The 15,101-nt window shown below is 48.5% G+C and overlaps 1 non-coding gene across 1 annotated transcript; it reads left to right on the top strand.

The window, feature by feature from the left end:
• The first annotated feature begins 9,476 nt into the window (after positions 1-9,476).
• On the top strand, positions 9,477-9,549 carry TRNAV-CAC (transfer RNA valine (anticodon CAC)). Its single transcript has one exon. It is a non-coding gene; the product is annotated as a tRNA-Val (tRNA).
• The last annotated feature ends 5,552 nt before the right edge of the window (positions 9,550-15,101 follow it).

Here is a 15,101-nt window from a genome sequence, read left to right as displayed (position 1 = left end):
GACAAGGAGAGGGGGAGAAAGCTGGAGCGGGTGTGGGAGGAGCGCAAGGCGGGCGAAGGGAAAAAACGTAAGGGGGGAAGCAAAGCAAAAGGACGAGCAGAAGGAAAACAGCATATCAACCCGAAAGCCTGGACGCGAAGGTTGCAACGTGTCGGCTTCCGGGTTGAACGCCCAGAAAAAGGCTTCTGACGGCGTAGCCTGAAAGGCTAGACCGTCACAATGCAATGTGTGGGAGCGTGGCGGCGAATTCAATGGCGGCCCACACGCCAACGGGCCACAACCGCCAGCTCCCACGGTATATGACAGTATGCCCCCCTCCCATTCCTATGCTACCTGGTTTGCTCGAATGGAGTCTATGAAAGCGTCGGGTAAGAATAGGTGCATGAACATGAGTCACAAGTTCCCAGGAGTCCTCGGAACGAGGATATCCTTTCCAGTATACTAGATACTCCAGCCGGCCCCTTCTATATCTAGAATCCACTATGGCCGCTACCTCATACTCCTCTGGGGTAGATGGAATATGGTCAGGTATGCCTTTCTTACTTGTGGAGGGGGTGTCCGGATCCACCGGACGAAGGAGGGAGGAATGAAAAACTGGGTGTATACGATGCATACTCCTTGGAAGTAGCAATTTATATGCTACGGGGTTAACCTTCCTAGAAATCTTAAAAGGTCCCAAATACCTAGGAGCTAATTTGGTTGGATGGAGCCACCGAGGCAGAAACTTGGTGGATAGCCATACCCGATCACCTTCCTTCCAATTGGGGCAGGGCGTTCGGGATCGATCAACTTGTCCCTTATACCTCCTGCGGGACTTAAGTAGACTTTGCTGAGCAATCTTGTGGGCTGAGGCTATTTCCGCTAGAGTGGATTCTATAGTGGGAATGCTAGTGGGAGGACTACACACTGGAAGTATGCCATGAGGGTGCATTCTGTAAGTACAGAAAAAAGGGCTAAGACCTGTGCCAGTGTGTATGGCATTGTTATATGCAAATTCCGCCGTCGGTAATAAGGCTACCCAGTTATCCTGCAAGTTATTGGTATAACACCTAAGGTACTGTTCGAGGGAGGCATTGAGTCTTTCGGTCTGGCCATTAGTTTGGGGGTGGAAATCAGAGGAGAGTGCTCGCTCGATGCCTAACCGTTGACACAAGACTCCCCAGAATCGAGAAGTAAACTGACAACCTCGATCGGATATTATTCTATCAGGCAGACCGTGTAACCTAAATATCTCTTTGAGAAATACTTCAGCCATCTCAGATGCGGACGGAACCCCTGGAAGCGGAGTGAAGTGAGCTAGCTTGGAAAAAGAATCCACCGTAACCATCAGACAAGAGAACCCTTAGGACGGAGGTAAGTCGACAATAAAATCTGTCGAAATCTGGGACCAGGGATGAACAGGTAACTCCGGTTGCACTAGCAAGCCATAGGGTTTATGAGTGGGATTTTTACTCTTGGCACAAGTCTGGCAAGTACGGCAATGCTTCTTGACGTCCTGAGTGAGAGAGGGCCAGAAGAAAGAACGGGATATTAAGTCAAGGGTGCCACGTATGCCTCTATGACCTGAAGTAACGTGGTCATGGCCCCATTTCAGGATCTTTAGTTGTAAGGTCTTCGAAGGGATGTATAGCCTCTGATCTACTAATAATAGGCCATCAAGCCATCTAACAAGTCTTGGTTGGTTGTGGGGCACCTTCATCTCCAGCTCAGGCGTGGTGACAGATCTAACCTCCTGGAGAAAGGAGGTAATTACCCCCACTACGCGGTTCCGAGGAAACATGTACTCTAAGGGCGGAACCAACTGTGCAGCTCGTGAGTCTCGCCTGGAGAAAGCATCTGCCAGGCTATTTCGGGTGCCAGGAATATACGTGATGGAAAAATCATATTGGCTAAAAAAATGGGCCCAGCGAGCCTGTCTGGAATTGACACATTCCAAGTTTCTGAGCACCTGCAAGTTCTTGTGGTCAGTGCGCAGTATAAACGAATGGGCACTTCCTTGTAAAAGGTGTCTCCATTCTTCGCACGCTGTTTTGAGAGGCAAAAGTTCCTTTTCGATTACTGAGTAATTCCTTTGGCTTGCTGACAGGGTCTTGGAGAGATAAGCCACTGGGTGTTCTTCTCCGTCCTTAACCTGTAAGAGTACAGCTCCCAAAGCACTTGCAGAGGCATCTGCTTCAACTATGAAGGGTTGGGTCTGGTCTGGCTGATGCAGGACAGGAGCGGTACAGAACATCTTCTTTAAACAGTGGAAAGGTTGGTTAGTTTGGTCAGTCCAGACAAAAATTATTGCCTCTTTCTTAACTAGGGCCGTAATGGGCAGTACAATTTGGGAAAATTGCCTAATGAATTTTCTGTAAAAATTAGCCAGACCCAAAAACCTTTGTACATCTTTCTGGGAGATGGGAGTGGGCCACTCCAGGATGGCAGACACCTTCCTCGGATCCATCAAGATGCCCTCCTGGGAGAGGATGTAACCTAAGTAAGGAACTGAGGAAGTATTGAATACACATTTCTCGGGTTTGACCAGGAGGTGTTGAGATTGGAGACGAAGGAGAACAGTCTTTAGGTGTTGAGCATGTTCTTGCGGAGAGGATGAGAAAATCAAGATATCGTCGAGATAGACGATAGTGTTCACATATAACAGATCGGAAAACAGACGGTCCATAAATCGTTGAAAAATAGCCGGGGCGTTGACTAAAATAAATGGCATGATTCTATATTCAAACAACCCAAAGGGAGTTCTGAACGCGGTCTTCCATTCGTCCCCTTTTCGTATGCGTAGGAGATGATAGGCACTCCGCAGATCTAATTTCGAGAAGATGGTCGCTCCTTGGACGGCCTCCAAAATGTCAGAGATCAGGGGCATTGGGTAGCGATCTCGAACAGTGACCTTATTCAAACCCCTATAATCAATGCAAGGTCGTAACTCAGATGAGTCTCGTTTTGGAATGAAGAAAAGAGGGGCTCCAGCTGGGGATCTTGAAGGTTGGATAAGACCGTTGCTTAAATGGGAATCCAAGTAGGTACGTAGGACCTTCTTTTCCTTAATGGATAATGGAAACATGCGCCCGAAAGGCACTAAGGCATCCGGAATCAATTCTATGGCACAATCTTCCGGGCGATAGGGAGGTAATTCCAAAATTGGATAGTCACTAAAGACTTCCCGGAAGTCAGCCAGTTCAGGGTGTATACTACAAATGTCACACACCTCTTTGCGTTCGGGAGTCAAGACCTGCACAGTCTCTTTAGGTACTTGTGCTAAACAATTTTGCCTACAAAACACAGACTCAAAGGACATAGTGTTATGGGTCCAATTGATGGCTGGATTGTGTTTCCTAAACCCAGGGATTCCCAGGATGATTGGGAAATGGGCGGCCCGGATGAGGTTGAACTGCAGCTGCTCCGTATGTTGAAGTATGAGCACCTTGAGAAGTTCGGTAGAGTGGGTTATGGGACCCGATGACAAGGGTGACCCATCTACACCTTCCACCTTTTGGACGTCTTCTCGCTTCAGTAGGGTGAGCCCTTGTTGGTGTGCCCACTGAGTGTCCATGAATATTCCTGCGGCTCCGCTATCCAAAAGGGCCATAGAATGGAGTACTGTGGTTGGAGTCTCTAGCTGGATGGCCACTACCATAAGGTGCGAATCCATGGTCTCGGTGGGGGAGGATATTGTTACCGTGACATAGGGACTTGGAGTTAGACCTCCGAGACTCGTCCCCATTAGTTCCGAGGTTGATCGTTTCCCGCTCTCCTTGGTGGAACATCAGGACAACTACGAAGAAGTTCAGTATTAGACCCACAATACATGCAGAGGCCTGTCTCCCTCCGTCTTCGTCTCTCTTCTGAAGTCAAAGGAGCCTGAGCAGCCCCTATCTGCATAGGTTCTTCCTTATTACTCTGGGGCGGCAACGGAGGCAGAGAGGAGGCACCAGGAGTGTGGGACACAGGGGGCTTATGTTTCCTTCGTTCTGCCCTTCGTTCATTCAGCCGGTAATCAATCTGAAGAACAAGTGACATCAGGTCCGATAGAGTGGTAGGTCGGGCGATACGGCCTAGTTCGTCCTTGATCTCCTCCTTGAGACCACGGCGAAATAAGGTATATTGGGCCCATTCTGGCCAACCTACTTCTGTAGCTAGACGCTTGAAAGTGGAGATATACGTAAGTAAGTCGCAGGACCCTTGTTGAACATCAAGGAGTTCTTCAGCTGCCACATGCGTGATTTCAGGTTGCTCAAAGGTTTGCTTAAGCAGGGTTAAGAAAGCCCCATAATCTCGGGTGACGGGATCGTTGTTTAGGACTTGCGGTGTTGCCCAGGCTAGGGCATTTCCGGTCATGTTAGACACCATAAATCCGACCTTGGTGTGATCAGTAGAAAAAGTCTGGGGGAAAAATGCAAAATAAATGGAACATGCTTCTATGAATTCTTTCAATTTCTTAGGGCTTCCATCAAATTTTCCTGAAGATAACATCATGGGAGGCAAGTCGATCTCACGAGTTTCACGAGTAGCTATCATCTGTCCTAGGGCGGCGTTGTCAGCCTTGACATTCTGTAGTTCTACATTCATAGCTTGAACAGCAGTTACCAGTTCTTGGATCTGTTCAGGGGTAGCCATTGTTACTCTTTGGCATTGCAAACTGTCAAGCTTGGTTACTGAGGGCCCCGCTTCCTGGTCACCCCACTCCCTCTCCTCCTCCTCACCTGATGCATCGGGTTCCTGTCTTTTTCCGAACCTCTTCTGCCACAAGGCTTTTTTTTTGGTATGCAGATAGGGTCTGCCGCGGGAGGAAGCCACCCTGACCTTTGGACAAGAGGTCTAGGAGGGGCACCCCTTCCGCGACTGACTGGTCAGGGGAAAAAGCCTCACGGCATAAAAAACCCCTCTGCCAATCAGCGGTTCTCTCTTCAGATGGTGTGTTGATGGGGTGATCCAGTACGATGCGAATGTATCCAAAATGAGAGAGCACTGGAAGATCCCAAAATAAAGCACGAGCCGGTGGAAAGGCAAAAGAATGGGAATGCTGGCAGAGCAAGGGAGAAGGGAGCATAGAGGAGGAAGCAGGAGCGAGACAAGGAGAGGGGGAGAAAGCTGGAGCGGGCATGGGAGGAGCGCAAGGCGGGTGAAGGGAAAAAACGTAAGGGGGAAGTAAAGCGAAAGGACGAGCAGAAGGAAAACAGCGTATCAACCCGAAAGTCTGGACGCAAAGGTTGCAACGCGTCGGCTTCCGAGTTGAACGCCCGGAAAAAGGCTTACGACGGTGTAGCCTGAAAGGCTAGACCGTCACAATGCAATGCGTGGGAGCGTGGCAGCGAATTCAATGGCGGCTCATACGCCAACGGGGCCACAACCGCCAGCTCCCACGGTATGTGACAGAAATAGTCATAGAAGAGGTGGAGAAAATGTTGAGCTCTGACATTATTGAACCGTCCCAGAGCCCTTGGTACTCCGACAGTACTTGTTGCCAAACCAGATTAATCATGGAGGTTCTGTATTGATTTCTGAAAGGTAAATGTAATATCCCAATTCGACAGTTACTCTATGCCTAGGACAGATGATCTGATTGATCGATTGGGAACCGCTGTCTACCTCTCCACAACTGATCTGATGAAAGGATACTGTCAAGTTCCTGTTAATCCAGTGGACAAGGTGAAAACTGCTTTTTCCATCCCTATTGCACTTTTCCAATTCAAAGTATTGCCTTTCGGGTTTCATGGAACACAAGCCACATTTCAGAGGCTGATGGATCAAGTCCTTTGACCTTACTTCTTTTTCTCTGGAGTCTATATTGATTATATAATCATTCATAGCCAAACGTGGGAGGAACATGTATACTATCTTTATTTAGTTATCAGAGCTTTGAGCAAGGGCAGTCTCACTGCAAACCCAAAGAAAAGCCACTTGGCACAGTCAGTAGTCAAGTATTTGGGATTTTTATGTAGGGAATGGACTTGTACAGCCCCATGATGATTAAGTGAAAGCTATTAAAGAAATTCTAGTGCCCAAAACTAAGAAAGATTTAAGAGCATTCTTAGGATTAGTACGGTATTACAGACGATTCATCTCTGTTACTCTTCTATCACTTCAGGTCTCACAGACAATCTCAAAAATGCTGAACCCCAAAAGATAAAATGGAGCATTGAAAATCAAAATTGCTTTGATGAATTCAACAGAATTTTGTGCAGTGAACCATTATTAAAAGTTGCTGATTTTAACTGTTTATTTTACAAATGGACGCTTCGCATGTCGGGTTTGGGGCAGTTCTTTCCAGGATTACAATGGCATTGAACATCCAATTCTTTATGTCAGTCGTTATAGCCCAGGGAAAGAACTATGCCACAATTGAATTGGAGGCATTAGCTATAAAGTGGGTCATCCCATAGTTAAAATATTACCTTACTGGTTGAAGATTTAAATTGGTCACTGATCATTCTCCATTGGCATGGATGAGTCTCTGTAAAGACACCAATGCGCAGGTTCTTAGATATGCAACCCTTTTGTTTCTCGGTGATATGCAACCCTATTGTTTCATTGTCGAATATAGAAAAGGAAGAGAACTGGGGAATGTAGACTTCCTTTCCATTTCCCAATAGATGCTGAGAGAACCAGCAGAATTAGGGGAAAGGTATGTGATGAATCTGATAGTGTCATCACTCCTTTCGTTTTGAAGCCTCTGCCCATGTGCCCAGGGGACGGCCGCCACTACCTTACCCTGACCATGGGGGTGGCTATATGAGGGAGGATCATATGGGGAGGTGTCCCTCAAGGGGATTATACGGCATCATCAGATAAAGGCAGATACACCCCTTTCCATTTTAGGGATGTTCCCTCTGTAACCAAAGTTTTTATGGCTTATTGTAAAAGTTTCCTTCCATTGCCCACAAAACCTACTAAAGACCTCTTCCAGTATCATGTAGAACGTAAACCTAGGAAAGCCCAACAGTTCAACATATACAAAAATACACAGACAAGGAGGCTAAATGGAGCAATACAGATTCAGAATGCCAAGATCACAGAACGCACTCTAGTAGTTGAGAGTGTATGACAGGTGCCAGGAGATTTAAGAAGAGAGCTACCTGAGCAGCCTTCGTCTGCTCGAGGTTGGTCAAGTGACTGTCACACCACTGTGGAGGAGTCTGTGGAGCCAACTGGCTCATGGCAGATGGAGGAAGGCTGCAGCAACCAGTGTACCGCGCTGGGGCTGCACCAAAGACAGAGGGGAAGACTGGCAGGCGACCATGGGAACCGGAGAACAGCACTCGGCTACGGATGCACAGAGAGAGGCTTAGGCAACAAGTAGGATCCTCAATGGACTGGGAGGTCAGTGAGGAAGGATGGTGGATCCGTAAACTAGAGGTGGAGCACCAAGACGCGGCTCCCGGTTTACCACGAGGGACGTGAACAGTGCTGCAGAAAGCTGGTGAGTCCTTGAAGGAGAGAAAGGGGGACACCAGGGCACTTCGGAACGATACCGAAGAACATTAAATAATCGTGAGTGGAATAAAAGAAAAGTGTTTTGGGGAGCAAAGCCCGAGAAAGGTTAAGGGGACAGAAGAAAACCCCTCACCTTGTGAACTTTTGGAAAACTATAACAGTTACGAGTCTGGGACTTGTGATCCAGGGAACATAAGAAACCTCCTTACCTTGTGACCTTTTGCAAAACTATAACAGTTACGAGTCTGGGACCCATGACCTAGATGGAGCAAAGCCAAAGAGAGGTTAAGGGGAAGAGAACCCTTCAGTTTGTGAATATTTGCAAATGTATTTAAAAAATGTCCCTACTGTCTTCTTCTGCCTCACTGTAACTAGTGCCCAGATGCCTGTGTGCTGTGGGCGCTCCTACAAATGCCAAATAAATAAGTGCCTGCCAGTGTTTTTTTTACAAAGCAGTCTTCTGAGAATTAATTACTGTATTGGAACTGTAAACTTGCTACTGTTGTAGTAAAAATGCCGTAGCCAGGTCTGCCTTCAGCCAATCTATAACCACAATGCATGTCCTTCATTGAAGGCCTGTTAAAAACAAGCATCGGCAACAACAGTTTTGTCTTGTGCATAGGTATTAGGGACTTGCCAGGTGCTGCTGTTTTATGCCCAGGTACTTGCACCATTTTGCTGCCTCTACCATCGATGGCCATTTAATACAACTACGGCAGTGCCTAACAAACGCCTTTCCCATGCCTACCTAGAAGCCCAAACTGTTGGCATTGCCAATGCTTCTTCTTATACTTTCTTTTCAACTGAGAGAGCTCCATTCCGAGCCAGTCTCTAAACCTAGATGAGTCGGCCTGCATCAGTTCACGCACGTTCCTCCCTGGGCCCAAAGTTTATGAAGTTCTTTGCAATGCAAGGTCAAACTTTCATGGCCTTTTGGCGGGTGAAAACCCTTGATTTTGCATTTGGCGAGTGAAAGCCCATTGATTCCTATGGGAGTGTAGGGAGCTTGGCGGGTGAGAGAGATGCCCAAGTGGTGGGTGACACCCGCCCAAAGCGTGTGAGTTGAGGGGTATGCCTTGACTCACAAGAGGCACCAAAGGGCAAATGCCCTAGTCCTTCCCGGTCCCAAATCCACTCATCGTCCGGGTACTTTTTGAAGTGTATTTTACTATGTGCCCAGTTTGTAAAATATGTTCCTTAAAGTTATCTGAGTGGGTTAAAAACATACATGCCAACCCTCCCCATTTAGGCGGGAGACTCTCCATTTTTTAAATTAAAAATAGTGCTTTTTTTACTGTCTCCCGCCTAAAATAACAACATACCCAATGCATTCCTATGGGGAAAATGCTTTCTCCCGATTTCGGTGCTGAAATCTCCCACTCAGGGGCTTCAGAATGTCGGCATGTCTGTGAAAATATAACTGGCGGAACAAGACAAAGGGTAATGCGGCTTGATACACATTGGTGGTAGTAGTGGTAACAGAGAAGACGAAGTCGTGGGGCACGAAAGGCGAGAAATCAGAAAAATAAACACAAGCACCAGAAATAGAGCGACACCGACATCTAAAAACAATGCGAGACAGACAGAGAAAACTGGCGAATTAAAAGGCAAGGTTACGGGTTTGAACAAGACAGGCCAGAGCAAATGGAGCTTAGCAAGAACACAAAATGGCAAAAAGAAAGCGTCCATAAAACGCGTTTCTTTGAAAAGCAAAAAAAAACCAACGTGTTATTCCACCTTTTTAGCTAGTAGGCATCTTTATGTGGGTTCTCTTTGTTTTGGCCTTCTTTTTAAACCAGATTGGGCTTGCGCCAAAAACCGTTGCTGGTGTTCCCATTGAGACTAGGAAATACCTCTGGATTGTACCATGTGTAGCAGATTCTCAGGGTAAACAGGTGTTAGAAAACAACATGTGACTTTGCTTATTGTACAAAGTGTAGACAGTAAAATGATACCTTCTGAAATACACACAAAATATTTAGTACATGGGGAAATGATATTTCAGCTCTAAGGAGATATCTCCCACAGCTTCGTGAAGGAGTGTTTCCGTAGTGTAGTGGTTATCACGTTCGCCTCACACGCGAAAGGTCCCCGGTTCGACCCCGGGCGGAAACACGTTTTTTTTTAATTACCATAATTTAAAAAATGTATTCTTAGAAAGCGTGACAGTAATATCTATAGTAACATTTGTCTTTTTTGAAAGCGAGCTTATAATATTTAAAATGAGTTTTTAAAACAAATTTTGAAAAAATGTTTCTAGTGATAGAATACATATTTTCTGTCTTTTTATTTTGTGATTGCGAGTGTTAGCTCATACATTTTTCTATTTGCTGTTTGTTCTCAGTGAGTTATGTACTTTATATAAATGCATGTTGCACAGGGTAGCCCAGGTTATGTGGAAAAACGGGATAGATGTATAGTTGCCGCCCAAATCCCATTCCTCTCAATTCTCACGCTTTTGGCAGGTGACCCCAGGCCTGTAAGCAGCTTTCTCTCCAACCAAGGCCCTTACACCACACATGTCAATCAAACTAGCCAAAAATATGAAGCACATGGGAGGGAGATTTTGTCAGCACAGTGCATTTTTATATTGTGGGGATATCACACGATCGCGGGAGCGTGTTCTCGCGAGATCGCACATAACGTGATCTCGCGAGCCCATGCTCCGCGGGAAAACGTTTCCCGCTTCAGAGCTGGCAGCCCGCCAGATGAAGCAGTCGCACCACAGCGCTGCTCCTGATGAGGAGTCAAGGAAGTGAGAACTTTCAGCAGCCGTACAGCCCAGCTTCTAGGGTGTAACACCACAGCCACAGGAGGTTACCTGGGGGCCCTACAAGCTTACAGCGTGCCATCATAGTGCACACATTTCCCACAGTGATTCAACTGGGGAAGTCCTGAACTTAACTGAACTGTAAGTGTGTGCTTGATTCGAACTTGGACATATAAGGGTCCACACCAGTTGTCATTTAATAAAGTAGGGTAGACTCACTACAGCGTCCTGTCGTCCTTTAAGGCCACAACATAATTGGCGACGAGGATACCAAAAACCCCACGGCCCCATCATGCAAGGCGCCACACCGCCCCCTGCCTTTCTCCCGTCACCAGGGACACCAGCAATTCCATGGATGCAGTGGGAGCCCCTGTTCTCCACCTATCTGGAAGCGATAGGCGGCACGCGATATGCCCCCGTGAGGAAGAGGGCGATGCTGTTAAATGCGTTGGGGGTTGAAGGACAGCGCATTTTTGCTGGTTTGAAGGAAATACCTGCGGCCGATGACGACGACGACGACGTCTACAAGGAAGCGACCCGTCGCATTGTGAAGAGGTTCACCAATAAGGAGAATGTTGTACTGCACAGGCTGAGGTTCTACACCCGCATACAAGAAGGGAGCGAACCCGTGGACGACTACATCACCAGGATGAGGGAGCTGGCTTCTCTTTGCGCCTTTGGCGAAAACGCAGAACAAGTCATCTGCGACATGCTCGTCGTTCACACTAACTCTAGGAAAGTGCAGGACAAGTTCATACAAGAAAAGGAGGTCACCCTCGACAAGGCCATTCAAATTGCCAGGGCGGAAGAGGAAACCTCCAGCAGACGCAAAGAGGCGGGAAGTCACCTGCCCGTGCCCGAACTTGCGGCGCTACAATGGAGAGGGCGCAGAGACAAGCGGTCCTGCGACGGCCCCAGAGACAAAGGTCCCAGGCAAAAGGAGGCACCCAAATGCTATAGATGCGCCAGCACCAAGCACATGGCGAATGATCGCGACTGCCCCGCCAGGAATAAAGAGTGCTCTAAGTGCGGACGCATTGGCCACGTGGCTCCGGCATGCACGTGGCGGGAGAAGACGATTTCCCGTGTCAATGGTGACTGCGTTTCAAGCGATGATGACGATCAGCAGGACAGACCCATGGTCGTCATGGTCAACGCCCCCCATGCCAGGAGGGAAAAGCCCCACTGCACCATTAAGGTTGACGGTATGGAAACGCGCGTCATGGCAGACTCGGGATCCGACCTCACAATCCTCCCCATCAACACATATAAGGAGATGATGGGACAAGCAAAAGTAGAGATCAGAACGACCAGGCAAAAGCCGATGGTGTTCGGTGGTGCAACTGTCGACCTTTTAGGCTACATCAAAGCCCGGATCGATTTCAAAGGGAGGTCCACCACCACCAAAGTGTATTTCTCACCCAAAGGCCCAGCCGTACTGGGATGGGACGATCAACACAAACTCAGCATGAAACTAGATCCCAGCACTCCGGAACAGGTTCTCATGGTCTCCTCAGGAGCAGCGCTGAACTTCAAGGAGATGTTCCCGGACTTGTTCTCCGAGAACCCAGGGAAGGTGAGAAACTTTGTCCACAAGATTCGCCTGAAACCCAACGCGATACCGGTGAAACACAAAGTCAGGGCAGTACCTGCCACAGCGAGACCCGCATTGGATGCCCACCTTCGGAAGATGGTCGAAGAAGGAACCATCGAGACCGTGGAATCCTCAGAGTGGTTGAGTCCAGTAGTGTTGGTCAAAAAGAAATCCAGCAACGACCTTAGGATCTGCATCGACCTAAGAAGCCTCAATCTAGAGGTAATCACAGATAGCTTTCCACTCCCCAGCATCAACGAAATCATCCTCATGATGAAAGAGGCGGCAATCTTCTCTAAGCTGGACATGCGTGATGCTTATCACCAGATTCCCCTGCACAAAGCCTCTCGCCCCCTTACAGCGTTCATCACGCCCTTCGGCACCTTTCAATATACCTGCATGCCGTTTGGGTTGTCGTCGGCGGCATCCGCATTTCAGAGGATGATGAACTCCTTACTCAAAGGACTCACAAATGTTTCCTTCTTTCAAGATGATATCCTTGTGTATGCCAAAGACAACGAGACCCATGACAAGGCACTCAGGGCAGTTTTGAGCAGGCTTCAAGAGGAGGGCATTCACCTACGCCATGAAAAATGCGTCTTCGGAGTGAACAAGGTAGAATACCTTGGGTACTGCATCTCAAGTGACGGCGTCAGTCCCAAGAAGAACCTCATGCAGGCCATAACAGAAGCCCCGGCTCCGATGTCCAAAGAGGAGCTATGCTCATTCCTGGGCCTAGCGGAGTACTATGCCAAATTCGTCCCCAGATTCTCCGAGACCACGTCTCCCATGAGGGAGCTTCTGAAGAAGGGGGCAGCCTACTCTTGGGGTCCGGAACAGAACGAAGCGTTCTGCGAAATCAAAAAGAGAATCCTACACGCGCCGTGCCTGAAACCATACAACCCTGAATGGGACACCTGCATTACCACAGACGCCAGCGCGTATGGCCTGGGGGCCACCCTGACCCAGAAGAAGGGAGACACTGAGAATATTGTGGCGTTTGCATCCAAAGCGCTATCATCATCGGAGAAGAATTACTCCACGGTTGAGAAGGAAATGTTGGCATGCGCATGGGCCGTTGTCATGATCTCTGCTTCCAAAAGATCAGGACTTGCCCGACTCCCTTGGAAGCAGACCCATAACCCCTGTTCCGAGTGCCAGCCAGTCCCAATTGGGACCTTTTGGACCCTGTCCTGGCGCCAGTGGCACCAGGCTCATAAAGATGCCCAGTCCCAGCGCTGGAAGCGCCGGGCTCATAATGCTTGGGTGGACTTACCTGCAGCAGACCATGCTGCTTACTTACCTGCCAGTTGAGCCCCTGATCCTCTTCTGTTTGGGACTACTTTTCCTGTTGGGTGGGGCAGGAGCCACTCCCTAGGTTCAGAACACTGGAACTCTTCTGGAAAGCAGGAACTCTTTTCTTACCTAGGCGAGGCTGTGGAAGGAGACACCTAAGCACTACAGGAGGCTATTTAAACCACACCCGATGGATGAATCTTGCTTTGCGTTATTCTGCATTCTCTGCAGCAGAACGCTCATCGTGTCTTCTGCTTCTGATCCTGGGCCTAATGGAACAGAGGCTTACCATCCTGGAATCCAGTCTTCAGCAGCACCTGTAAAGACAAAGAAAGAACAGGTTAGCACTACGGTCTTCAGTGGCAGCGCATCTCTTACCTGGTCCATCGGCTGTCACCAACGCCTCGCGCTGCATTCCGGCATCTGAAAGACAAAGGCTTACCTACTCTTCGCATGCTCCGGAGGTCTTCGCACTGCATTCCGGCATCTGAAAGACAAAAGCTTACCAGCTCTTCGCACGCTCCGGAGGCCTTCGGTGCTGCATCCCGCATCGGAAAGACAAAAGAAGGTGCGTTTAAAGACATTGGGCAACTTTATTACTCACGTGCCCTTACTCCTTCCCACGCCGAATCCAGTGGGTATTCCAGCACCCTTCAGCTTCTCTAAAGCTCCGAACTTGTACCTGCAAGATAAAAGGGACAGTTAGTGCGCATCGTGGAGCAGGCTACAAGCGCTTACTTACGTGCTTCCAGGCGCTTCTATTCCTCACGCGGGTTCGATCCTCAACTCTCATCAGCCCGCCATCCGCCATCGCCGGAACCCTGCAAAACAAGAGATATCATTACAAAAGACTTTTAAGACATTTGAAGTGCCAGAACTTACCGTTCGTGCAGTTAACGACGGACAGCAGTCCTCTGAGGTCAAGAGGCCTGCACCCTTATCCAGTGAAGGAACTGGTTACGGCACCCTGCCCCGAGGCAGATGGAGAGCTCGGCGTTCACTTACCTAAGACATCTTACTCTTCGAGTCAGACATACAGTGCACAGAGGTCCAGCCCAAAGAGCCAACCGTGTGTTACACATCACCTTTGAAGATACGGCATTCACCCAGTCAAGACCGGCGCCTCTGCGGGAATCAGGTGAGCGTTACAGAACGCAAAGCCTACCGCAAAACTCCCACCCAGGCGCTATGGAAACCTCGGATACCGACCAGCTAGCCCAGTTACTTGGGGAACTAAGAGCAGAAGTGCATGCAGCCCGTCAGGAAACGAATGCACTAAGAAGGGAACTGATTATTTCCAAGGAGCGAACAGACGATCTCGCTAGACAATTGCTACAGTCACAAGCCGGACAAACTCCGTTACCCGCATCAGGGGCAAATCTTCCTTCAACATCCTCTACGAACCCAGTGCAGATCAACCTACCTGGGAATGTACCTCTGGCTCCGCCCGAACGATTTTCTGGTGACCCAAAGAGGTTTGCAGTATTTATTAATCAGTGCCGGTTGCACTTCTTATGCCGGCCAGCAGCCTTTCCAACTGATCAAGCTAAGGTAGCTTTCGTGCTTTCGTACCTTAGTGGCAATGCGGCAGACTGGTCGATCCCTCTAGTTAATCAAGATGATCCGGTTCTCCATGATTTTCAAGCTTTTCAGCTCAGTATGGAAAAACTGTTTGCAAGACATTCACAGGGGCAGGCCTTGGACAATGAGCTCCTTTCATTGCGACAGGGTAATCAAGACCTTTTGGCTTATATTGCGTCATTCAACAGACTGATAGTGGAAACTCGATCGCCTGAGGACAAAAGGATTACGCTGTTTTATAGAGGTCTACGTGGAGAGCTCAAAGATGTGTTAGCCCAAGTAGTGAATCCCCCGCAAGACTGTTCGGACTATATTGACTTAGTCGTTCAAATTGACCACAGACTGCAGAACAGGAAGGCCGATCGTTCCAAGTTTGATGCTCAAGTATTTTCCAAACCACCAACTCCTACCAAAGGAGTAGACTCC

Source organism: Ambystoma mexicanum, chromosome 11 (genome assembly GCF_040938575.1).
Source record: "Ambystoma mexicanum isolate Mex_15411 chromosome 11, UKY_AmexF1_1, whole genome shotgun sequence".
NCBI lineage: Eukaryota > Metazoa > Chordata > Amphibia > Caudata > Ambystomatidae > Ambystoma > Ambystoma mexicanum.
This window is presented reverse-complemented; position numbering and strand designations above follow the sequence as displayed.